This window comes from Monodon monoceros, unplaced genomic scaffold (assembly GCF_005190385.1).
Source record: "Monodon monoceros isolate NGI ecotype Baffin Bay Population unplaced genomic scaffold, NGI_Narwhal_1 Super_Scaffold_21, whole genome shotgun sequence".
Lineage (NCBI taxonomy): Eukaryota > Metazoa > Chordata > Mammalia > Artiodactyla > Monodontidae > Monodon > Monodon monoceros.
Window position 1 is genome coordinate 127,560,545 of NW_021703778.1, and position 20,500 is coordinate 127,581,044.

Here is a 20,500-nt window from a genome sequence, read left to right on the forward strand (position 1 = left end):
AGTAGCCAGCATGTGACAGAGCCCACCAAGCAAGACTGCTAGACTTGCCCTTCATCGTCCAGATCTCTCTGAGCTGTCACTGTCATGTAAAACTGCAGATACTTTCATACTTTCATAAGTGCCAGTATCACAAATCAAGTAGACTTTCTTTTAGATGTAAGTGTCTTTTGGTTTGCTAGTAGGCATTATTTCTAATGTATTTGCTCGAATCTTCAGATGTGTAGCCATTTGGGGCCATGAAACTTCACATCTAATTACTTTGAAATTTGGTACCCTTTTATACTCGAAAAACAACAATGAAAACATTGTCCAACTCTATTCACAATGAAAATATCCCTCAGTAATTTGATTTGCAGGAAATGAAAAGTATTATCAACAGAATATGCTTTTCAAAAATTTATAATCCTTTAAATAGGCAAATCCTTTCTCCGGGATTAGTAGCGTGGTTTGTGTCCTAGGGGCCAAATCCTATTCTCTGATTCAATCTTCAGATCCTTTCTAACAGTGCCTATATTGATTTCAGACCCAGTTTTGCTTAAGAATCTGAGGACAGAATTTGGTCCTGTGTTTAGAGGTCCTTAATAAGGATTTCTTTAAAAATGGAGTTTATCTAAAACATAGCCTTTAGTTCCAAAAGCTAAATTCTGATGTCTCAATGAATATAACAGATGTGCTTAATTTCTAGGTCATCTTTGGCTTTCTCCCTGTCTAGCTAAACTTACACTTCTCTGATCTGGAGGAACAATGTAGAAGGTTGATGCTGAGCTCCAAAAATTACTGGTGACTCTGAGTGTTTCCTTAATCCCAAATATTGACCCCGAATATATGTGTAATTGATCTCCCTACTGTATTTTTAGTGTTCTAGGGACTTGTCCTTTTTGAACACAATGTATATGTAAAGGTATATTGTACATATTTATCTTCACAGAGGTCAGATGCTCTCTGTAACGAGGAGTGTAACTGGTGTTCCGCACCTCTAGGAAAGATGACAATAAGTTCTCTTAATGATGATACAGAGATATGAAGACAGTAAAAATCCTAAGTTGACTTTTTGAATCACTAAACAGTGTTCACATTACAAGGAGCACAGTTTTAGTAAATGTGTTCTATGTTAATTATTTGACAAACGATTATCTGTGTCTGGTATAAAGCAGAAGATTTGTTTAATCAGGATACATCATTCCCAACCTAGAGGAGCTAACAGAATTTGCTGTACCCGTCTCACAAACTTTTGTCTGAGAAAAAAAACACATATATTCAAAAGTTCTCAGAAATGTAATATGTGCTACATTAATTCAAGAAACCAGAGAGCAGAGAGGTAGTAAGGGAATCATCAAAACATGGCTATATTATGGATACCTAAGTAGAAGAGAATCTTAAAAAGAAAATCAAGAGATTACAGTACAGTTAACCACAGTGTATATGCAATATGCATAATAAAAACATTTTTGAATGGGTATTGTGAGCCCAGAACAGCAAAAATACGTATAGGAATTGTGTTGATTGATTCTCAGAACTACCCTATGAAGTATGATCATTGTACACCTAAAGCAAAGGAAACTTAGTTAACATGGAAAGACTTGTCCAAGATCACGCAACTGAGTGACTCAGGCTGTATTTGAACTCATTTGTGTCAAACTCCAATCCCCATGATCCTAACTACGCTATGTGCTTCTTTCACCCCTCTCACCTCACCCCCGCTCAGTCCTTGTCTCCCAGTAACGTGCTCTGTACATCCCCCCTCTCTGCTCTGTCATCAGTTCTAACCATCTCCCAGTGCACAAATCCAACAATCATTTCTTGGTCTCAGTCCTTGAATTCTTCGTTACTTGCCTGAAAGGTAATGAAGATAATGCATGGGCTTGATACAGCATTTGCAAAATGATGGTAATAATATAGAAACTGCTTCAGACATAATGTTGTTATTAAGGTAAAAGAGGTTCAGTGTCGAGGTTAGGAGCTCATGCTGTGTGACCTTGGATAAGTTATTCACACAGCTATGGCTCATCCTCTTCAGCTGCAAAGCATCAATGATAAGAGCACTTGCCTCATTGGAGTGTTGGAACACTTTGCTAGGGCGATGCCTTTAAAACCGTTAGCACTGTGCTTGGCTTGTAACTACCATTCAATAATCATTATTCTACGACAGTGCATATTTGTTAAGATTATTATGTAAAAATATGCTGTGTAAACTCTTCTCCTTGCAATTCTCTCTCTCTTTGATCTCTGTAAAATGACCTTCTTTTGTTTTGCTGCCTCTCTGATGATTCTCTCTTATCTTCTAGCTTCTCTTCTTTCTGCCCTTGTGCACATTTTTTCAAGACTTGATTCTTGGCCCTTTTTTCTTTGCCACCTCCAGGATCTCACACTCCCCAGATACCCATCTGATAATAATGCCCTGTCTTTCCCCCTTGTGCCCACCAAGCCAACACGTCACTATGTCCTCACTACACCCTGGAATTCCGCCATCTGCACCTATTCCCCACCTCTGTCTTTACTTCCTCGTTTCCAGCCTGGGTTGGCTGGACAAATCCTTTCATGTGAAAATCTCTCCTCTACAGACTTGGCTCTTCCAAGCCTGTGATCTCCATATGCCCTAACTTTAACCATTCCAGAAGGCGGGTCATTACTGGAGGTTGTGCTTGGATTCCCCACAAATCCCTGCTGTTGCATCTCGGTCGGGTGTCCAGGGTTAATTGGATATCCTTTTATTCATGTCTAGTTAATGCCACATCATATTCCCCATAGTAGCATTTCTAAATTTTTCCATTTTCCTGAAGTCTCCAAAGAAACCTCTATACCCTCATTCCTATTTCTTTACCACGAAAATCAAGGACATCTGACCTGTGCTCCCTCACATTCACTTTTTTCCACCTCACAATTGCTCTGCCAGTGTTGTTAATCTCATCCCCCTTTATCTTCCTCTGAATTCTCCTTCACCAATTAGACTCTCTACTTACTATACATTTTCAATCTCGCCTTCTCTAGTGCTTCCTTGTAATCACGTGTGTTTCCCATAGAGTAAAAACTTTTTTTTTAACCCCGCTAACCTCTCCGGGTATCATCCTCCATGTTTCCTTCCCCTTGCTTTCATATTTCCCAAGAGAAGTGTGTCCTTCATAACTTTCCTGAAGTGCATGACCTTGTCACATGCCCCCTTCTCTATGTTTTTTCTTCCATTAGCATCCATGGCACCTCATGGTTCTGTCTTCTTAATTGATTCCTCTTCTATTTAGTCTAATTTAATTCAATCAACATGTATTCACCATTCATTTATTTCAACTGAGGTTGAAGAAGCCAGACACTTTCTGGCTAATTCTGCCAATATGGGATATGGCTGATAGCAGCATTGCCACCAAATTATCAAGCTTTCCTTTCTCTAAAACGAATTGACTTGGAATAATGAATTATGTCCTCTCCAACTCCAGGACTTGAAGATTTGGTTGATGGTGATGACAATCACCATTGAAATAACCTCACAAAAGTTGCTTTGTGCATGTGTAACAGGCATGGTTATGCCGGGTACATCTTATTTTAACAAACACTACATGCTGTGTGTAACCTGCTAGGTATTATTCCCAGTGCTTTACAGAATTTAACTCACTGAATCTAAAGTGGGTTACACTGTCCTGCAGATAATGAAGTACCTATCGAAATAAAGCACAAATTGCTATTGTTGTTTTACTGATCTAATATTGTTTATAGTTGGATGGCGTTTATTACAAAGTGTCTGATTTCTCTTCTGTTTAATGGAGAACTTCACTTTGGTGGATGTGTATATTCTCTTTTATTTTGTTCTTTAAATAATAAAATTTAAAAAGCAAAAAACCCAGTGGGTATTATGATTAATCCCATTTATGAAGTAGATATAATGATTAATTCCATTTTATAGATGAGAAAACTTAGAGACATTTAAATAAGTAATCCAAGGTTGTATAGCCAGCAAGCGACCCAGCTGGAATTTGAACCCAAGCAGTATGGTTCCAGATTCAGCGCTGCATAGGTACTCAATAAATGATTATTGGATGAAAAAAACACTTGAAGAAGTGTTTTCAAATAACTTGAAGAAGTTATTTTCTATTTCCAAAAGCTAATTTAAGACTTTCACTTTCATTTAAATTATTTCTAATACTTTGCATGTTCTTGCTGCTTCCCTTAACCACTTGAGAAAAAACTGTCCTTAAAATCTGAATGTGGAAGTGTGTCAGTGGGACAAAGTAAGTAGATCTCCAGATAACAAAACCATTTCAGAATTTCCTTTTGCATTCTTGTTCTCATTTTAGGCACACCTGGCATGGCATTATTGGGGGATCTTTCGAGAAGGTACCATGCAGGAACGGTTGTCCTCTCTAGGGAACTCCGTGGTGGCTACTTCTTCAGCAGGTCTCAGCACACAGACTCCATCCCGTAGGTACTGTGGTGGCAGTATATCCTGTTGTGTTGGCACTGCTGTCAGGAAAAGGTTAAGACATCCTTTGCCAAGTGGACTTTTTTTTTTTGTACGTGTATTAGCTGCTATTCCATCTTGTTTGTATACCATGCATAAGTACCTGGCAATTCTCAAATCTTTTAAGCATCAAGGAGTTCCTGTCTGGGTAGAAAAGACTGATCAGAGTGATACACCATCTTTTTGCTGATCACTGCTTATTCTGTTATATTATTCTGTCCTAGAATTATTTTCTGACCACACATATGAATGGTGTGAACCAGACATGTTTGTATTTTCTAAATCATTCATGGCATCTTCATTTTTGTTCCACTGCCAATGACAATTATATGACGGTTTTCTTTCCGGATTTTTCCATGCTATAAATATTTCTTCAGTAAGATTCCCTGTGATGATCATTGTTTGAGATCCAGAAACCCTTCAGAAACCAGGTAAAGCAGAAACCTAGTTCAATTCATCATTAATGCTAAATGCTGCCAACCTTAAAAAATAAGATTTCTGGTAGTTTCTGCGCATCTAAATGTCTGCTATATGAGATACAAAGGAAGCACATTTAATAACATTAACTTTTTGTGAAGAGCAGAATATAATTTAAGGAAAAGTTTTTTCAGTAGTATAGCAAACAATTATATAAAGGTTATAATTACAATAAACCTAATCATCACTATTCTGTCTTGTATTATTATTTAAATTTTTATAAACCTGTGTACATTTGAAAAAAATATAACATTCTTCGTAAGTTATCTAGGAAATGCACTTTCTCTTAATATTTGTGTTAGTAGTCAAACTCTATTATAGTTACCTATTAGAAAGTTATTAATTTTTTATACAAATTACTAGCTATTATAATCATGAATAATTAGTAAGGCATTCTACTTTTACAATGATAAATATATTTCACATTTTAATTGAGAGATATTATATTAGCAGATAAAGCAAATAAAGTAATTTTTTTTACTCTAATGATATTTAGCACATTGACCCACACCTGAAAGTCAATATTGAGATATTAAAATTGTCTAATTATGTCTAATCTGCTTTTGGTGTCAAAATATGAAATGAATTTTATGAAATGATAGTGTTGTCCTTTCCAACATACTTACTTAGCAAATTAAAAAGTTGGCACCTCTATTAAAAAAAGTAATCCAGGGCTTCCCTGGTGTCGCAGTGGTTGAGAGTCCGCCTGCCGATGCAGGGGACACGGGTTCGTGCCCCGGTCCGGGAGGATCCCACGTGCCGCGGAGCGGCTGGGCCCGTGAGCCATGGCCGCTGAGCCTGCGCATCCGGAGCCTGTGCTCCGCAATGGGAGAGGCCACAACAGTGAGAGGCCCGTGTACCGCAAAAAAAAAAAAAAAAAAAAAAAAGTAATCCAAATGTCACGTTTTGGTCATCTTACTAGTGCTGTTATGCTCATTGGATAAGATTGTAAAACACAATCACAGGGTCACTGATCATTTACAAGTTCCTTGAAGTAGACATTCAGCTACTTGGTCTTCTAGAACCTGAGGCTGAAACTGATGCCAAATACAAGATTGAGCCTGAATCCTGAAGTTTAGTGCATATTTAACATTTATCTTTTTCTGTCCCAAATCCATTACTTCCCTCGTATTCTAGGTCTTGATTCCCTTGGTGTCTTTATTCCTAGGTGATCTGTCTTTTTTCTCAACTCCTGTAGATCTTATGAGAGGCCCCACTCATTTAACATTTAATCGTTATACTATTTCTTTGTAACATTTCTGGGTCCGGTGTCTTGCCTGTCATTTAATTTTTGTATGCGTACTTCTACTATCCCCAGATCAATAATAAACTCCTTGAGGTTAGGCATGGACATTACTTTCTTTAGATCCCCTACAGCCCTTTTTGTGAATGAGTAAATGAATGACATAATTCAACCTTTACAGAGCGTCTAGAGCGGAAGAGTTGTTGGGTCTGTCTTGTGGAGGGAAAGTTCTAGCACCAGAGAGATTTTGCCAAGCTTACCATCCCATGAATTAGAGTGGAATGAGCAAGCTGGCTTAAAGCTGAGTCCCCTGTGACATATCCATACATTTAGATCTTATGGCATGGGAAATCCACAACTGTTGGATGACAGACGCAACTTAGTAAGTGCTGGGTCTGTGCATATATACTCTGTTTCAGAGCACCTCTTGATAAAGAACATGTATATGGGTTCATATACTCCAATTAAATATAGGTGAAAGTGACAGAGCCAGGGTTTGAACTTAAGCAGTTCAGCTCCAAAGTTCCAGTTTTTAATTGGCACACTACATTGCATCTTCCTGATGTATACATGGAGCAACCATCATCTAACCCTCATGGCTCTAATAGCTAGAGAGATCAGCCTAAAATCCTAGGCAGTGCCACAGTGCCCTGACAGGGCCCAAATACTTATTTTCTAAGACCACCAAAATGAGTCCTGGAGGGAGGATGATGTGTAGCCTCGAAGTGAAGTTCTGGAAGAAGCTAAGGTACCCTCAGGTATGTGGTGTGGCTCAGAGTTGGTCTGAAAGGACAGCTGAGAGTCAGTCTGCCCTGTCTGTAGAGTGACCGTATAATTTACCATCCAAACTAAGATATTTTTGAGTGTGAAATTCTGTAATCATCATGATGCAACTGCAACTACAAACCGATACTCTCCCAGGCAGTCTTTACTGGCTGAGTCTGCCAAAACCTCTGAGGAAAGGGGAAGAAAAATGTAAGTAAACTGTGTTAATGTGGGAAGTCAATTATCTGAGGGAGAATAAAGTTGGGGTGAGAGCATTATACCTAGAACAGAAATCGAATGCAGTTGATAATGTTGAGAAAAGAATCGGACAAGTACGTACGGCAGAAAGAGGCAACAAAGTATCTAGACACGCAGAACAATATGGTAGTTTGTGTGAGGGTGAGAATAAGTCAGTGGAACAAAGGAAGCTGAGAATGGATTTCAAAAAACCATTTGGGAAGTGAGGCCCAGATTGATCTAATATCGGGTGCGGACATCATTGCCGTACCTTCTTGGGTTCAGGATTTCCCCTATTTTTCTCGGATGATGTGCAGATATATCTTCTGAGCTGGCTGAGTTTTCTGAAATCTCCAATGAAGGAACAATAGACGTAAGTAAACATGGAAAACTTAGGAAGCCAACTATCTGAAAGAGGATAAGATTGGGACAAGACCAGTACACCCAGGAACAAAAAATGAATGTAGTCAATGTGGTTAAGGTAAGAAGTGGGTGAGTACATATGAGAAGAAGAGAGCTGAGATCCATGCATGTCGAATGTGAGTCAGCAGTTCATTTCCAGATCTAAAGTGACAGGAATCTGACTTCACAAATTGGAAAGAAAAGTCTGATTGCCCCAAGACTTGCCAAAGGACGTTATGAGAGCAGTATGCAGTTCTGACTTCCACAATTTTAAAAGATGCAAAGAATTAAAGTCCAGAAAAGTATTACCAGATAGATTAGAGTGGTGGGAGCATGGCCTCTTATGGAATTTAGTGGAGAGAGAGAGAATGGTAAGGGTTGATTTCACGGTTTTCAAGTATCATAAATAATATAGATACTCATTTGGCTTCTCCACAGTAGATTATAAAGAAGAAATGAGCTGACACTGCAGCAAAAGATATGTTAGTAATGCTTAAGGAAGAACTTTTTGGACCAAATACTGGGGCAAGGAAGCGCTGAAATGTTTGACCCTGTAATCTTTTTATGATAGGACAGAAGATCACCAGTCTTGAGTTGTCATTATACGTTGTATTTGATCTAGGAGGTCCTGAGGGGTGAGTGGAGGAATCTGAGAGAGTGTGAAGTTGTCTCTTGACAGATCTGGAAGTTCTGAAACTGGTTGGAGGGGAGAAGGAAAAGTCAAAGTCAATTAACCATTAAAAACAATAACACGATCTCTATCTCTGGGTCGTGGATGTGTTGAGATGATTCCCGACATGGGGCAGGATTGGGGAGCTTCCACTGCTGAAATCCAGAGGGTGACACTCTGACATTGCCCTGCGACTTCACCAATTATTCCTCTTAATTCTATTCTAATCCCAGGTGATTAACCTGGGTGGAGGTCCTGCCTTCAGCTGTGAGTTGAGCATCACTTCTCCCTTTTGAGCTAGGAAGAGCAGCTTCTGTAGCTGTCCCTCCCAGAAACTCCACAAAGCTTCCTTAAGCCCCAGAGGCTTTCTCTGTCTGGTCAGAGACCCAAGAAAGATGTTTACTGTGGTCTTGTTTGGTACCCTGTTCTTCCATTAGGAGAGAAGGAATGCCCTTGCGTCAGGACAGCAACCAGCATGGAATGATCTTCAGTTAATGTTCAGTTAACTGGTGTAGCAGGACCCCCGAAACCTTTCTTCCCATCACAGAACACTGGGTAGAGCTCCACATCCAGACTTTCTAGGTCCTCTGACCACTAGACTTGAACCTCCCTCACTCAGACCCTGAAGCCCAGAAATCTGCAGAACCAGAACTATACAGCTGTCCACAGCACCAAGGGGCTGGTCTCCTTAGGTGGATATGCTATTTTCTGCTTGTTAGACAGGCAATATACATGGAGAAGATGTCACTGAAGATTCATGGTTTGTCATTGAGAAGTAGGTCAGCAGGAGAGAAAGGATGTACAAGCCTACCTCTTGTGATGGGGGTCTGTGCATAGTCACCTTGATGTTTACTCTGAAACCACTAAATTGGGTAAAAAAAGGGGAAATGTAGCATTAATCGAGCTCTTTACTCCATGATGTGGCTCTCAGAAAGGAATCCTACTGTGTCTAGATCCAAGGCACTGTTTTTGTCCCTATGGTCAGCACTAGATGTGCTGAGCTCAGTGGCTGCTATGCTTTTATGTAGGCACTGGAGATAAGACAAGAAGACAATGTCTCACTCTCATGGGGTTTTATACCGAGTGAGAGGAGACAGACTATGAACAAATAAGCAAATAAACAGACAAGAAAATATCAGATGGTGATAGGTGATAGTAAATCAGGGTGATTGATGGAGAGTTAGTGCTGGGGTGTGGGAATAACTTAGCTTGAGATGTTGGGGACAGACTAACTAAAGACGTTAATAAGTGACTTGAATGACAAAAAAGAGCTAACCGGGTGATGATGCAGGGAAAGGGCTTCCCTGCAGAGGGAACTGCTAGTGGAAAGGCCCTAAGCTGAGAAGGAGCTTAGTGTTTTGGAACAAACAGAAGAGACACCCGTGTGGCTGGAGCTGAGTGAGGTTGGGATACATGATGAGGTTGGAAAGTTTGTCAGGAGCCAGATCATGAGGGATCTTGTGGGCCAGGGGAAGAGCGAATCCAGAATGGTCCTAGAATTGGATTAGACCCTAGCATGCATCTAGTTTGCCCTTCTTACTTCAAAAATGAGCAAACAGGGCTTCCCTGGTGGCGCAGTGGTTGAGAGTCCGCCTGCTGATGCAGGGGACACGGGTTCGTGCCCCGGTCCGGGAAGATCCCACATGCCGCGGAGGGGCTGGGCCCGTGAGCCATGGCCGCTGAGCCTGCGCGTCCGGAGCCTGTGCTCTGCAACGGGAGAGGCCACAACAGTGAGAGGCCCGCGTACCGCAAAAGAAAAAAAAAAGAGCAAACAGAGCCTGAAGAGATGAGATTTTGTCACTCCATCTCCACCAGCCAACCTTGGTTATGCTACAACTGGAAACAAGATCTTCGACCCACAGTCTTTGTCACTTATCATTAAACTCTTCCTGAATACTAAAAAGGTGGGACTCCTGAGAATCGTCGAACACTTAAACACCTCGTCTTTAAAATATGCCACAATTGTACTGTCTTCTTGACTCGTATTCGACAACGAGAAAATCACAGAGGCAAAGTCAATATTGTAGAGTAGATTTCTATTTTCCATAGAGAGGGATAGTTTGAATACTTGACTCTCATTTCTCATTAAGAATGAAATTTTACAAGAAAAAACCGATTTTTTTCACCAAGAGCCTGTGTTCAGGTGCCATGCTTGCCATGAAGAATTTTCATAGCCAGGATCACACTTCAGACTTCTTGGTAGGCTTGGGTATAACCTGGATGAGCACGGGGGGAGGGCAGGGGAGTATGTGTGGGTATGAGACAAACATGGGTAAGGGCTGGTCAATTATTTTTAAAAAATCGGGGGACTTCCCTGGTGGCTCAGTGGTTAAGGATCCGCCTACCAATGCAGGGGACACAGGTTTGATCCCTGGTCCGGGAAGATACCACATGCCACGGAGCAACAAAGCCCATGCGCCACAACTACTGAGCCTGCGCTCTAGAGCCCGCGAGCCACAACTACTGAGCCCACGTGCTGCAACTACTGAAGCCTGCATGCCCTAGAGCCCATGCTACGCAACAAGAGAAGCCACCGCAATGAGAAGCCTGAGAACCACAACGAAGAGTAGCTCCCGCTCGCCACAACTAGAGAAAGCCTGCACACAACAACGAAGACCCAATGCAGCCAAAAACAAAAAAACAAAACAACAACAACAAAAATCAGGCAGTATGGCATAGTTACCGAGCACATAGACTGTGGCTCTAGACTAGATGGGTCTGAATCCCAGCTCTGTCACTAACTGGCTGTGTGAATTTGGGCAAATAATCTAATCTCCGTTCCTCATTTTCTTACCTATAAAAGGGAGTCATAATAGTATCCTCCTCATAGGCAATTAAACAAATTAATATCTGTAAAAAACATGTAGAACAATATTTGTTGCATAATGCTTGTTACATAACAAACACTATATAAACGTTTCAAAGATTTAAAAAGAGACATGAAAAGTATGGAATTATCCTTCACCCACCTTGTAAAAAAAGGTAAAAAAAGGGAGGGGGCTTATCAACATCTTTGTAGACCAGTTATGCATTGTTTCAATAGTGAGTTTGACTTAGTTTGACTTTAGCGTCACACACCAAATGCAACCCCATCATTCTAGAACTGGGATGTGTTCCTACTACAGGGACATACGGTGCTGCTTCTGTGTCTAAGAGGAGTTATCATTCTACTGTACCTACATTCAGAATCAGAAAATCTCATTGTAAGTTACCTTTACACAGGACATATGTGCATATACATGTCTTGGTTTTTCAAATAGCAGTGACTTTGCCTAAAGGAGCAGTGGCTTTCACATCCTCCTCTGGGTCGGGAAGAAGGCTTTATTGAAGAGGGAATATAAATGGAGATTTATTTGGGACTAGCTGAGATCTTCAGTTCTAAAAGGATTTGAGGCTGGCTTGATGAAGCACAGACCTACAGCAAGAGATGCGCTAGTGGAATAGAAGCTTGTTGTCACGGCTCTAACCCCTCATTCATTCAGGATTTATAACCCCAAGATCTGCTGCCAGCGAGTGCAATGGCAAATGACGCCCTCATTCTCTGTCCTGGAGTCCCCCAGATTTCGTGCCACCGCCCCTTACGCTTCCTTTCCATTAACTAACTGGTAGGCCCTGACAGACTTTTTGTTTTCTCTCTCTTCTATAGTCTCCCCTTTTCTCTCTATCCTTGAAGGAGAAGGTAATGGAGAAGAGTCCCACTCCTTCCTCTAGGAGATCTTGAATGGACAGAAGAGTGTCCTTCTTGTCTTTGTCTAGGGATGAAAGTATAAATGAGGGGACAGCTTCAGATCCAAAATGATAGGCCTGGAAGGAACTGCAGAGGCCATTGGAACACTTCCTTACTTTGGGATTTTTAGGCACACGGTAGGAAGAGTTAAGGCTTGCACAGTGAACTAAGGTAAACGGAGGAGATTGCTTATAGCTGAGGTGCCAAGCTGGGCACACCCGCTGCCCTGCTTGGCCACCCTGAGGGCTGAGGGGATCTTCAAGAGATCTGCGATCTTCAAAGCCAACCCTACATATCAATAGCTGAAGGTGAGGAAAAAGAGAAGATGGAGGGTCATCTAGAAGGATTATGATCCAGGCCTGATTGCCAATTGCCTGAGCCTGGTTCACATTTCCTTGGCCAGTACTTGTCATATAGACACATCTGACTGTAAGGAAGACTGGGAACCGGGTTTAGCTTGTGTGTCCAGGAGGAAAGGATACTGATTTGGTGACTAGCCTGTCAGTCTCTACCATAGAGAGTATGTGGCCAATGGTGCTCCAAGGACAGTGGCAGAGTTGAAACACATTTCTTAAACCAAAGCACAGTGCTCTCCTCACCAGACCACACTCTGCCATCTCTCTCACAGGTTTCTTACCTTCGGGGGATAGAAAACCCCACAGCCCACAAAATGGCTAAAAGGTGGCCAAGAAGAAAGTTGTTAGTCCCCTTCCTAAGAAAGATTGGTAAGAAAGCTTTGTTACTGAACCAACTTTGTTTTGCCTGGTGCTCAGCAAGCCAAAATGCTGAGACACCCAGGCCCGCAGCAAAGAGAGGGCTTATTCGCAAGGTGGACCAAATGAGGAGATGGGAGACAAGACTCAATTCCGCCTCCCCATAGGCAAGGGGCTGGGCGTGTTTGTGGGATAACGAATATGGAAGCAGGGCGTCTGAGGCATGGGGCATGTGGGGGGCATGGGGAAAAGGTGCCGTAATCGTGGTTTTGCGCAGGTGTAACTAAGTACAGGCCTCTGTAGTTCAAAAGTGGAGGCACTTAGCACGATCTGGGGGTGGAGTTTTCAGTCCTCTGCCATCAAAAGGTCAGCAAGAGGACACTCGCACATGCCCAGTTGGAGGGTCCGCGGTCCTATCCAGTCTTTAACTAGCTCAGCTTCAACGAGTTGCAGCTGAGACTCCAAGTTCCTGGAAAAAACTCCCCCCAAACATCTTATTGTTTGGGCTGCATGTTGCTTGGAGGACATTCAAGTCTTAAGATGACCTTGATTAGTGAAGGCAGGTGAAATGGATTTGACTAATCATTATGCAAGGTTTCAGCATCAGCTATGTTCAATATCAGGAGTACAAGAAACAATACTCTCAAGGACTCAAGGAACCAAAATTGTATCTGATGGCCTCAAGTGTCATATTTTTAAAGTGAGCCTTGTTGATCTACAGAAGGATGAAGTTGCACTTAGAAAATCCAAGCTAACTACCGAGGATATTCAGGGCAAAAACTGTCTGACCAACTTCCATGGCATGGATCTTGCCCATGAAAAAATGTGCTCCATGGTCAAAAGAATGGCAGACCACGACTGAAGCTCAGGTTGACGTCAAGACTACTGATGGCCATTTGCTTTGTCTGTTGTGTTGGTTTTATTTAAAAAAAAAACAGAAAAAGAAACAACCAGATTTGGAAGAACTCTTACACTCAGCACCTACCTATAGGTCCCCCAAATCTAGAAAAAGATGATGGAAATCATGACCCAAGAGGTACAGACAAATGATTTGAAAGAAGGGCTCTATAAATTGATTCCAGATTGCACTGGGAGAGACATAGAAAAGGCTTGCCAATCTAGAAACACCACTTTATGATGTGTTCATTAGAAAAGTAAAAGCGCTGAAGAAGCCCAAGTTTACATTGGGAAACTCATGGCACTTCATAGTGAAGGCAATCGTTCTGGAAAAGCTCCCAGGGATGAGATTGGCGATAAGGTTGAGCGAGCTGATGGAGGTGGGCCACCAGTCCACAGATCTGCTCCAAATTCAGACTTTTTTTTTAACATCTTTATTGGAGTATAATTGCTTACAATGGTGTGTTGGTTTCTGCTGTATAACAAAGTGAATCAGCTGTACATATACATACATCCCCATATCTTCTCCCTCTTGCGTCTCCCTTCCACCCTCCCTATCCCACCCCTCTAGGTGGTCACAAAGCACCGACCTGATCTCCCTGTGCTATGTGGCTGCTTCCCACGAGCTATCTATTTTACATTTGGTAGTATATATAAGTCCATGCCTCTCTCTCACTTCGTCCCAGCTTGCCCTTCCCCCTCCCCGTGTCCTCAAGTCCATTCTCTACCTAAAATTCAGACTTTTAATGGTGACAAATACAAAGTCTTATTTGTGGGGGGAAAAAAATCACAGCCCCTTATAAACAATTCTGGTATAGAATCCAGTCAAATTCTGCTCACAGGAAAGGCCTGGTGCAACACATGGGAATCCCACAAAGAAGGGTCAGCTTTGCCTCTTGATACGACAGAGCATCGCCACTGTAACATGAACCCTTTGTAAGACAATCGGCCTCCGAATCCTGAGCCTTGCTTTTTCTCACTTCTTTCGGACCTTCCCCACTTGGTTCCTTCCTGAGGAGCGAAAGCCAAGGTGAGGGTTATTGCACGGTTCACCGCAAACACCTGTCTCTCGGTTTTACCTCAACCTTTGATTCAGATGTTTTCCTTCCCTTCCGTTCTATATTTGGCCCTTTGGTCTGTCCCGTGAGCTGACTTTCATCATCCAATTAGAAACAACACCCTCTTCTAGCCACCAGTTTCTCTGGGAACCGTAGGGAGTAACCCCCAAGCCTCCCGCACTCCCCGTGGGGCTAGCAGGGCTTCAAAGGAGCACGGCGGCTGCTCCACCTCACGGCTGGGCTGCCCTTCTGTTTGAACAGCTTCCATTGCTCACTGCTGATCGGTAACTCAATGATTCATTAAACACATAAACAATGAGTGAATCTGTTCCATTAGCGAGGCCACCTGTTGATCTCAGCCGCTCCGCCGCTCCCAGCTGAACTCGGTGCACACGAACAACAGAATGCCTCTGTCAGTCGAGCGCCCCGTCCGTGTTTGATGGCATGTTAGAGCTGGAAAAGCAGAGTCCTGGCTCTGTTGGCGCTTTCATGCTCTTCCTTTCATCTGGGGGCAGGGCTGCAAGAATATACTGTGAATACAATGCACCTCTCTATAATCAACGGGAAAACTCCAAGAGTTTGGTCATTATTGCCCCCGTAGGCTTGCGGAATGAGACAAAGAGGAGAGAGGGAAGATCCTGTACCCTTTGGCCTGCAGGTGCCGGGGCAACAGAATTAACCAAGGGCTACACAAAAACAAAAACAAAAAACCCAAACCAAGCGAAGCCAACTTATCTGTAAAAAGCAATCCTATTGATTGTGATGACATCTTCTCTCCCCTGGAAATAATACAATCTTTGCTACTTGGCTGCTGGTTCCTGCAGCTGCGCCAGGCCTTGAGGAGCTGGTCTACTAGTGTGTACCAGCTGATTTTAAATCAAGACTACTAAAAATCCTACAGAACTGAGTTACGGTTCTCACACAGGCATCACAGTCAAGAAAACTTGATATTATTATTTTAAAATACATCATTTTCTCTTATGCATAACTTAACTCCTTCTATTATTATAATAAAGACGGGGCCTTTCATAAGATCAGCAATGTTTGTTTGGAGCCTGAAAGCTGTATCATACCAGGAATAGGGAAACATAATCTTTTCTCAGCTGAGTATTAAATTGCCTCTTTAGGGTGAATTTAGTTTTTGAATGCCATAGTCGTTAAGTTTTGTATTGCATACTTCAGAATTGTTAGGTATAAATTTCCCTGTAGTGACACTTCGATGGAAATATTTGATTACATAGCTCAGTTTTTATGTTTATGATAGGTTTATTCTAGTGTATCAGTAAAAACTTTGTTGTTCACTGGTTTTTTAAGAAAATGGATGATGAAGAAATAAAGGGAAATGACTCTTCAAAGCAAACTACTCCAGTTCCTATCAGCTTACCATGTAAACATTTTTTTAAAAATCAGTTTTCATTACCATACAGATTTCAGAGATTACTGTTGCTAGTGGCTGTTTTCCTTTCATTTTTGTAGCCCTGGAAATGACAGAACTCCAGGTGAGTAATTCAGTCTGTGCCTCTTTCATGAATATTATTTTGCTTTTAGAGGATGTACTTTGAGCTACAAACATTCAGAGTGAACAAGGTAAACAGACTGAGGCAGGCAGATCCCACTACTTGGGTTCTCTAGGCAGGTGCAAGCATATCTCCCTCATCCACTACATAAAAGGACCACGTGCATTTTCAAAGGGATTTCTGCAATCCTGGTCTTTTGACAACCACCACTACGATTTGATTGCCAAATGCAGGTGGTCACACAATCAAAAGAATCCTCAGATTCCTCTGTGCAAAAAAGAAAAGCACAAGAAGTGACTTTTAAAAAAGACTAAATAGGGGACGTCCCTGGTGGTCCAGTACCTAAGACTCTGCGCTCCCAATGCAGGGTGCCTGGGTTCGATCCCTGGTCAGGGAACTCGATCCCACATGCCGCAACTAAAGATCCCACATGCCGCAACTAAAGATCCCACATGCCGCAACTAAAGAACCCACGTGCCGCAACTAAGACTGGCGCAGCCAAATAAATAAATAAATAAGATATTTAGAAAAAAGACTAAACAGGAGATAGCCACATACAAACTAACAATTAGATGGAAAACTCAGAGCTATCCTCTCATGTGATTAGACTAGTACCATCCAATAGAACTGTCTGTGATGATGAAAGTGTCCTATACCTGTGCTGTTCAGTGAGATAGCCACATGTGGCTACTGAGCCCTTGAAAGGCAGCTAATATGACTGAGGAACTAAATGTCAATCTTAGTTAACTTAAATGTAAATAGACACACGTATTTAGTGGTTACTGTATTGGACCAACAAGGATTATTCTGTAACTCAGTGAGGACGTAGACCAGGTTGGCCTTGATTGTGATACGCCCAGTACTTGTGTTGGTTTCCTACCTTCGCTGTAAACACTCAATAGATATTTGTTACATGAGAACATAAATCTGATCATGCTGCATCGTCCCTTAATAGTCTTTGGTGCTTCTCCCAGCCAGAGAGCTCTTAAGTCCCGGCAGGTCCTCAACTCCGTCTACCTTCTGCTCCAGCATATACAATTTTTTAATCCATCCTTTGACTTGCCTGCATTTTCCTGTCACTCTGTTTTTGTATGTGTAATTTCCTTGGCCTGGAATACTCTTCTTCCCACTCGTCCACCTCGGCAGATCTCTGCTTATCTTTCAAGACCGGAAATATGACTTTCTTTGTAAAATTTTTGCCAACTGCCTCAAACTGAGTTAATCACCCTCTTCTTTGGGTTCCCATAGTGGCGTAGTATAAATATCAGAGCAGGGGTGTCTTAGGGCAGATTCTCAGATCTGTGAGCAAATATTTGTAAGGAAATTCCCAAGGGAAACTAGGAAAGTAGTGGGTGGGGGCAGAGGGCAGGGAGGGGAGGAAGCCAAGTAAGTGTGCAATCACAACGTCACACAGAGGGTGGTTTTTGCCCGATCTGCAGGCAAACTTATTAACTCTATAAATCAAGGCTTAGAGTTGTCCTGAATGAAGGCAAAGAAACTAGAGCTTTCAGACTCTCACATCCATCAGTAACTAGTTAAGGACCACCCAGGGGCCATGTGTGCACTCCCAGGCACTTTGGTCTCTCCATCTGCGTGTGCCAAGGAGACTCAAAGGATAGCTCTCCAAGATAGAGGGCAGGTTCTGGCTGTGGGAAGTGAAGCCATTAGATATTCGACATTATCCACTACGAGGGGTATTAGAATTGAGTCTATCTGGTTGCAAACCCAGATATATCTTTTCCTAGAGAATTGTGACAATTGTTTTCAGTCTCAGTTTCCTCCTCTGTAAGACTTAGAAAATAATTGTATCTAACTCTCGGGCTTAAGGTGAAGTTTAAATAGGATAATGTGTGGAAAGTATTTAGCATAGTGTGGGGTAACTCATAAAAAAGTTAAAAAAATGTTACATTATTATAACACAGCATTCTATTATGATTGCATATCACTCCTCCACAAGCGTTGAGATTTTCTAGGGCAGTAACTGGCCTCATTGGTCTTTAAATCACTTGAACCTAAGCCAATGCCTGATCTTGAGTAGATGTCAGATCAATCGATATTTCTTGAGTAAATGAGTGATACTCACTTTTGAACTAATCTCTCTTACCATCTGTGATGATACATTGAAATTCTCTCTTCATGTGTCTATTTTGCCCATTAGACCACATTGGTAAGGTTTCTTATTCTCTTTTGATTCCCTGAAATATGGTACAAAGTGATACATGACAGTTGCTAAATAATTGTTGAACTGACGTTTGTAGGTTAAGTGTCCAGAATCCTCTAAGGGTAAGACCATTATAATCTGAAGGGTTGTTTTCTCTACTTCAGAAGAGTTTGTTTGCAGACAGTGATCTCAGGTCACTTACGGTTCAGTACAGGAAAACAGAAACTCCTCTAGGTTTTCAAGCAGAATATGATTTAATAGAGGGAATTAGGTGGTATAGCAGGCTGAGTTTCTAAAATGATCCCCTAAAGAAGTTCCCTCACTAATCCCAGAAGCTCTGAATGTGCTCATATATCATTCCTGTGATTATGTTGTGTTATATGGCATAGTTTATCTTAAGAAAGAGATTACTTGGGTGGCCTGATCTAATCACAAGAGCCCTTAAAAGCAGGGCATGTTCTCAGCTGAGAACAGAAAAGAGAGTCAGAGCAGAAGTGTGAGGGCATTTGACCTGAGGGTCCTATTGCCGGCCACGATGTTCCTTGTGCAGTTGCTAGTTTGAAGGTAGAGAAGGCCATGTGGGCGGGGGGGAGGGGGCGGGGATGTGGGTGGCTTTTAGGAGCTGGAGAGGCCTCTGGCTGACAGCAAGCAAGGAATTGTGGACCTCAGTCCTAAAACCATAAAGAGGTGAATTCTGCCAACAGAATGAACCTGGGAGGAGATTCTTTCCAGAGCCTCCAGTTAAGATCCCAATCTGTCTGACACCTTGGTTTCAGCCTTGTGAGACCCTGGGCATAGAAGCCAGCTGAGCCTGAACTTCTGACCTATAGAGCTGTGAGGTAATAAATGGGGGTTACTTCAGGCTGCTAAGTTTGCAATAGCTTGCTACTCCGTGATAGGAGACAAAGGCAGTGCTTACCAGATTGTGGAAAAACCTGGAGTCAGGAAAGCAAGGTGGGCTACTCCCAGCTTTCAGGTTATATCCCCACAGGCTGCCACCCGAGATCAGGAGCTGCAGGAAATTACAACTGACTCACAGCCCTGAAGCGGGGACCTGGCAGTGAAGGAGACCAGCCAGCTGCCTCACTGGCCACATTTACTGACAGTCACACTCAGTTACCCACACCGCTGCTGACAGAGGAAGAGGGGCCCTTGCTCTCTCCCACCTTACAAATAAACTCACAAATGAATTTTATTGTTAAACGTGTCATATCCAGAACCTTGGTGGAGAGGAAGTCTGGGATATGTGGTTCCCAGGCATCAAGCACCTGAGATAAAGGGGAACCTATAGGTAGGGGTTGGGGACAACGCTACTGACAATGAATGGTACCCAATATGGCTCTTCAAACTTTTAAAATCCTTTCAAGTCAGCCTTCTTGTAGGAATTATTATTTTTATTTTACAGATCAGAAAACTGGGGTTCAGTTGGGTTAAATATCTTGCCTAAAATCTCATAAATAGGAAGTAGCAAAACCAAGATTAGAACGCAGATCTGTTTCTTCCCAAGCCTACATTTTTCAGCCTCCGCAGCTGCTGCCGGCCTTGGGATGGAATTTATATGATTGCCTGACAGTTGGACCCTCTGGGCCCAACTGAGGGGGCAATAGAAGTGGTAGCAATTCCATTTTCTTAAAGAGTTCCTTTGGTTCCTGGTCTGAGGCTGCTGTTAGTCTCATGTTGGGGGCCTCTCTCCTCCCCTCCCCTCCCCTCATTGCAGCTTCCTCCTTGGCCCGCAGTCTCTGACTTTGGACACAGCCCTGGCAATGTGTGCTCTGACTTCTGGGTTTATTTGGGGGCATTCCCTGCTGTCCTTCTGTCTTATGAACACATAGGATTGGCCCTTCTCTGGGCTCAAGGTCTCTCTGCCTTTCCCCCATGGGGGCTGGTGCTGGGCTAGCAGCAGCGTCAGAAGGAACGTTCCCTGAAGAGAGGGGTCATGGAGCATTTCCCCCAGACAGCTCTATCTTCGCTGCATACCAATCCAATTACAAACAAATTGGCCCACGGGCTCAAGCACGAGAGTGATTTGGCCTTCTCTCTTCTCTTGCTGACAGTTTTAAACCTGCTTTCTTTAAAAACCCAACTCTGTGAGATTTTAGCACCCAAGCCTAAGAGAGGTGGGATGCAATTATCCCAAATACTGGGGTGCAGTGATGCTCAGGGGAGAAGCTCTGCATAATATTTTT

General features: G+C 42.5%; 1 pseudogene; it reads left to right on the forward strand.

Moving 5' to 3' along the window:
- LOC114903907 overlaps positions 1–19,359 on the forward strand; it is a 161,615-nt pseudogene extending 142,256 nt beyond the window's left edge.
- Positions 19,360–20,500: the final 1,141 nt, after the last annotated feature.